Below are 6,221 nucleotides of genomic sequence, written 5' to 3'. Positions count from 1 at the left end.
TTTATTTATTTCATTTAATCATTTGTTGCAATTATAATGCTTGAAATATTTCAAAGTGTTTTGGTTTGCAATAGCTGTCACGGAAATACTGTGAATTCATTCAATGACCTTTGGCCCATTGATTCAAACGTGATGACGATGATGATAATATGGGTGAGAATGATAAAAAATTAAAATAAAAAATAATTTTTAGTATTGATGACATAATTTACTTTACTAGGGCGGTTTGGTTGTTCTGGGCGCAGCATGTGGATACGGCGCCTACTATTTTGAAGTGCCGACTAATAAGTGCAAGATGTACCTCATTGCCTCTACTGCCTTCCTCAGCATTTGGCCATGGACCATCTTCTTCATGTTCCCAGATAACGGAAAACTATGTGAGAAGGACTGTCTAGAGAAAAGAGGTAATATGATAACAGAATGCCATGCTTTTGTTTGCGCTCACCAAACTTTTGTAAAGTTACCCATCTATAGGGAAAAGTCAAAGTATTTTGATAAAAAAAGAAACAAAACGCACATACAATGTACCAATATGTAATAAGTGAATTCTTAATGTTATGAAAAAGCAGGCTTGCCCTTGCAGAAAGTACATTCATAATAGCGAAATAGTCTTTCCTAGCAACTAATTACATTCTTTGGTAATTAAAATAAAACAAGAAAATAGAAAAACGCACAGGCTGACACCCTATATTGGAACTGAAGTACAGTAACCATTATTTGTAAAATGAAAGTCGAATCTTCTACTTAGAAAGTTAAAAGACTGTGGCCGAGCACATTGCGGTGGATATGTCTTTGGAGATTATCACACCATGTTCAGGTGCAGTGGAGCCTCGTTTTGAGAGGATTCAGTAAATATCGGAACGAATTTGTATCTGAATGACAATCTATAGAAACAAAATATTCACCGAAAGTGCTATCTGTAGAAAAAGCAGTTACTTCAAGATAGGAAAATAATCTAACTTTCCCTTTTTATCTGACCACTCGGTATAGATTTTGGTCAAGGGTTCCTACAATGTAAACTTTAGTAAGGGATTCAAATTTTCAAAAATGCCTTTTATACTTCTAACGTAACAGAAGGATCAATATACTTGAAGTGGGACTAGGTAGGCATGAGTTGAATAATCTATTGTTGAGGGGATACGGAAATACTCAGAGAAATGTTGCGATGTGTTACCTTACTACATTTTCAGAAAGATAGTAACTTAAAGCCAATTCAATAGGTGGATAGCTAAAAAAAGGAAATGGAAAACTGCAATGTTTTGTGTTTCTGTGCGTGCGTTTGTGAGAAAAAGAGAGATGCAAATGAAGTATAAGAATGGGAGCTAAGTTCTTAGCAAATTTTAATAAAACATTTTAATATTATTGCACAAGTAGATAAAATTAGCAAGCAACAACTTTTATGTGACGTGATGAAAGTGAGAATCTATCCTTTAAACAGAAATATGATATTAGGCTTCTGTGATTTTATTTTCCAATAACTTTGGAATCAATACAAGGCATTCTTTGTCCTTTTATAAAATTGCCTTTTCCCTCGACTTGCAATGTGGCATAAAATTGATACAAAGTAGCATGCAAAGTACATGCGTTGAATATGGAGAACTTGTTAATAAAAAGAAAATGTTTATGACGAAGCGTATACTTTACTAGCTATTCTATTGATATAATAGGGATGAAAACTTTGATTGTGATGCCAACAACCAGGCAGGATATTTCTCAAAGAGTTTTAGTAAAAAACACACACTTACTCAACAAAAGAGAAAATAGTTAGCGGACTAGAGATGGTTTATATTTTAAATTCACTATTGAAAAAAGTGCTCTCCTGAAAATATGTGGATGATTCTCTGTCTCGAATAAAGGAATACAAGAACTTAACACATTAACATACGCTAATGCTCAATTTTTATAATTGTTTTCTTCAGTCCGAAATGTTTCGAAATGTGGATTTGGTGCGAGTATCTTTCGAAACATCCTACTCGGTCGCCCTATTGGCATACGTGACACGTGTCAACTATGTGACTATTAAAGATTATATATATATATATATATATATATATATATATATATATATATATATATATATATATATATATATATATATATATATATATATATGTCGATTCAAAATTATTTAGTGGCAAATACAACTATTTTTGTGAAATATGAAAAAAAATTAGTTATTTTGTGGTCATGAAAAATTAAACATACTCTTGATATGATTCAATTAAGAAAAGGGAAGTTTTCGTACATTTTATTTCCTGCTGGAATGTACCGAAGTACCGTTATAGTGAAAAAGTAACGCGTTATGTACCACCGAAAAAATATATCGCAGTAAACCGCAACTTCGGTAGTACTGCGCATCCCTACTACCAACCCATCAGCCTACTATAATACCCTATTTTTCTACGTTCGTTTATTCTCACATATATTGAACAACAAAAATAGATCAGAGATTAGTAGAACAATGGTTTCCTGATATGTTACAAACTTGTTCACCAATAATAAGTACAAATTATAAGCTTCCTTAATTTTCATAAAAATTAAAATTATTTGAAATTGCATGTGTTTTCATGTTTTCTGTATATGTACACAAATCTCTACTCGTTTTATCTAGTCCCCTTCCGTTCTGCATTACATTTTCCGCGTAATATTTTTTGTGTGGAATGAAATGGACACATATATAGATAATTAATGTCGAGCATAAATACCTAATGTGATTAATAATATTAGATGAATGTACTTAAAATAGCAGTTAAATATAGTAATGTTCAGATATACTTTAAAATAGGCATACCTGGGTTAAGTTCGTTATAGGCTATGCCAAAATGAATGCTTTGAAAACCATTGACTTTGTTTCCATTCCATTCCGTTCTCCGGAATTCAAATAGCCTTAAGGCTGAACTGAAAGTTAGAATCTTGCCCTTGTTTTAAATATGCACTATTGTCACAAACTCTGTTTTCTACTGTATTAATATATGCATATACTGCCATACTACTATCTAATTCCTGTCTTTGTTTATTTATAGGGGAATCTTGGATTCGGGAGAAAATTCGTGCCTGGAACACTAAACACATGTTAAGAACTGTGGTTTCTATAGCTTCTTTTGGTGCCTTTACCTTTGCACTTTGGGTTCACGGTTAGTTTGTATGACGACAAAAGGCGGTGTTATGCTGGAAGGCATGCTCTTGAACATTGCCATAATGCAAATAACGTCGAAAGCATAGACAACTTATGCGTCCATGTCCGATCATTCGTATGTTATTGCTAAAAATCAAATGTGATGGGGCGGGGGAAGCAGGTGGGCGCGTTGGAACTTAAATGCAGATATTTTTGTGTTTTATGTATTGATAAAAATCTGGATGGCAGTGTTAGTTGACCAAACGCTATCCAAACACACCTTTGGACTTTTCTCGGCGATAACCGTTTAATCTATAATCTGATTGAGAATGGTAGTGACAAAGTTTGTTCCAAACGATTACCCCCAACTTGCCCCATCTCAATAGAAAATGAACTTACTTCGCTAATCGGACAACAGTTTTTGCGTATTTTGACATTGTCGGTTATCCAGGCTTAACACCTACGATGAGTGAATTAATATAACATGGCATTTCCTACTAATTTGCCTGATAACCTTGTACATACGAACATTTTATTAACAAAGAATGCACCAGTTGAGTCTTCACAGACTTAAACAGTACGTTCTATTTTTCATTTACTGACGATATATGCGAGGAATATGCGAGAAATATTACAATTTGTAAACAACTTTTCTTAAAGCTCATGTTACGCAAATTGCGAAGTGTGTATTCAGTTGTTATTAGAAAGAAAGAAATCAGTCGTATGTTAGACTAAAACGCTTGACTATATGCTTAAAATAAAGTGAGTCAAAATTGAACGAGTTTCCTTGTCAGCTAAATTGAACGAAAGATACACAAATAATAGAGCCAGACAAAAGGATCGTGAAGGCGAATTATACATAATTTGTATTAATTTATTTAAATCTACGTTAAGTAGTAACTTAGTTTTCTGCAAAAATGTCAAAATGTACAAAGTGTTATCCGGCAAAACAATGTATGCTTCTGTTTTATTCATAAGGAGGTTTTTTTTTTTTTTTTTTTTTTTTTTTTTGGGGTGGGGAGTATATAGAAGTTATCCTTAAAAAAGAGAGAGAAAAAACCCAGATACTTCACAATTTGTCAAACCCAGATACTTCACACTTTGTCAAACCCAGATACTTCACACTTTGTCAAACCCAGATACTTCACACTTTGCCAAACCCAGATACTTCACACTTTGTCAAACCCAGATACTTCACACTTTGTCAAACCCAGATACTTCACACTTTGTCAAATCCAGATACTTCACACTTTGTCATTGACATTTTTAATTAGACTTAACATAAGAACGTTACAATCCAAAACACAAGCAAGAAACTTACATGTATTTGGACGGCGTTTGGATGTCATATCTGTAATACAAAATATTAAAGAAAAGATAACAACGGAAAAGATTCTGTGAGTTTTTAATTTTAGTTAAACCGCCTGATCACATATGTTGCAAGAAACAAGCGTAATAAATATTTAAAGCATTGCAGTTTACACCCCAATGAAGGCATAAATTAGCTTTGAAAATAAGGAGTCATACAGGTTTTGTTTTGGGTGCACGAGAGAGGAGATCGACCAGGAGGATAAGACATGGGTTTCGAAGCTCTTTCCTAGCGTTCCAGTAAACTTTGTAAAGATGAAATAATTAACCTTAAGCTGAGTGTATCGAATGGCAGAAGAAATCGAATCTATGGTACTTCTAACATGCGATTTAGTCGTCTGGGGACAACCTACATGACAAAATCGTATGCAATTTTATCTATTGGATAATAGCACAATCACATAGAGAAATCGAAACTATGGTCCATATTGATTTTGCGCCTAATCTTTGAGAAGTGCAAAGCTACCATTTCAACCTCGAGAAACATCGCTTCTCATTCCAATTGCAGTATAGTATGCACATCAAGTTGGAGTATCCTTCTCTATATCGAGCCCTCAAGGGCCTATATCAATTTCAACGACATCAGATTGGTTAACCATATATCTCTATCTTGATTTCCTTCATATCTGTATGCATCCTAAATTGGGATACCTTTAAGTTTAAATTTTCACGGGGCAAATTCACGAAACTATGATGGTGACAAATTACAGATTTCTGAAAAGGACAGAAACCATCAATAGTGAAAAGCAAAGCAATCTAAGATCAAAATATAAGAAACTTCAACATGTGTAAAAATTATATAATTTGTACGTGGAGAAGATAATATGGACCATGTGTGGTTATATTTTAAAATACACACGTGACATGAGTGATCTAATTATAGTGGGTAGAGTCTCTTCCGGATGGAAATGCCTCCAATGAGGACCAGTAGGGAGAAAGACCGGCCTTTAGTACGACTTACTCTAGTCTGCAGTGATTGTAGAAATGAGAAAAACTCATGCAGCGTAATGTACTAGTATATGGTAGCGACCAATATAAACGTGATGCACGGATGTTGATTTTTATTTGACTTTTTCTGTTTGTAAATCCGCGCTGTTTCTTATATTTGATCGTAACTTCCTGTGATTTTTCATTTCCGCCAACATAATCTCAAACTAAGCCGCACTTATTATTTTATCCTCAATCGCTGCTGATTATAATATACTGATCATATAAAGACTGCTTTGTGCAGTTGCAAACAATTCGGAACAGAAGCGTTCTTGTGAATGTAGTCACATCAAAATTAATTTGCTCGCTCTACCAAAGACATCGGTTACTATTGATAGAGTTCTGACAACAAGTCAGATTCAAATACGGTGAATGGGTGATATTGTCGTGATTTCAGTCACAACAAGACCATCAGATGTTTCCGCAGCAAGACCGCAAATAGCATCTACGAGCAAGCACGTGCGTTTGTATTTCACAACCAGCGCAGTTCTCCTGGTAATTCCATCTCGCAGCTTTTGTTCCGCTCCGATTATTTTTCACGTCGGTAAGACTGAGGGTCAGTCATAGTTCTTCTATTAAAATTGCAATCGCGTATTTGAATTGCACGACACGGAGACCTATTCAGGTGTCATCATCACGCGCAGGCGCAATACGCACAGGCACTTATAGCCAATTATTCTTTTTTTCCCGAGCAGTTTTCTTGCAGTTGTAAACAAAAAACCTTACATCAGGAATACTTAGATCTTCAGCG

The 6,221-nt window shown here is 34.6% G+C and overlaps 1 long non-coding RNA gene across 1 annotated transcript; it reads left to right on the top strand.

Annotated features, from left to right (window-relative positions):
- Positions 1-224: 224 nt before the first annotated feature.
- LOC149779359 (uncharacterized) lies at positions 225-4,506 on the top strand. The gene is made up of 2 exons (XR_016415402.1): positions 225-404; positions 3,024-4,506. It is a non-coding gene; the product is annotated as an uncharacterized LOC149779359 (long non-coding RNA).
- Positions 4,507-6,221: the final 1,715 nt, after the last annotated feature.

The sequence above is a fragment of the Sinohyriopsis cumingii genome, chromosome 17 (genome assembly GCF_028554795.1).
Source record: "Sinohyriopsis cumingii isolate HCF-2022 chromosome 17, ASM2855479v2, whole genome shotgun sequence".
NCBI lineage: Eukaryota > Metazoa > Mollusca > Bivalvia > Unionida > Unionidae > Sinohyriopsis > Sinohyriopsis cumingii.
The sequence above is the reverse complement of the archived record's forward strand: the minus strand, read 5'-3'. Positions and strand labels throughout refer to the sequence as shown.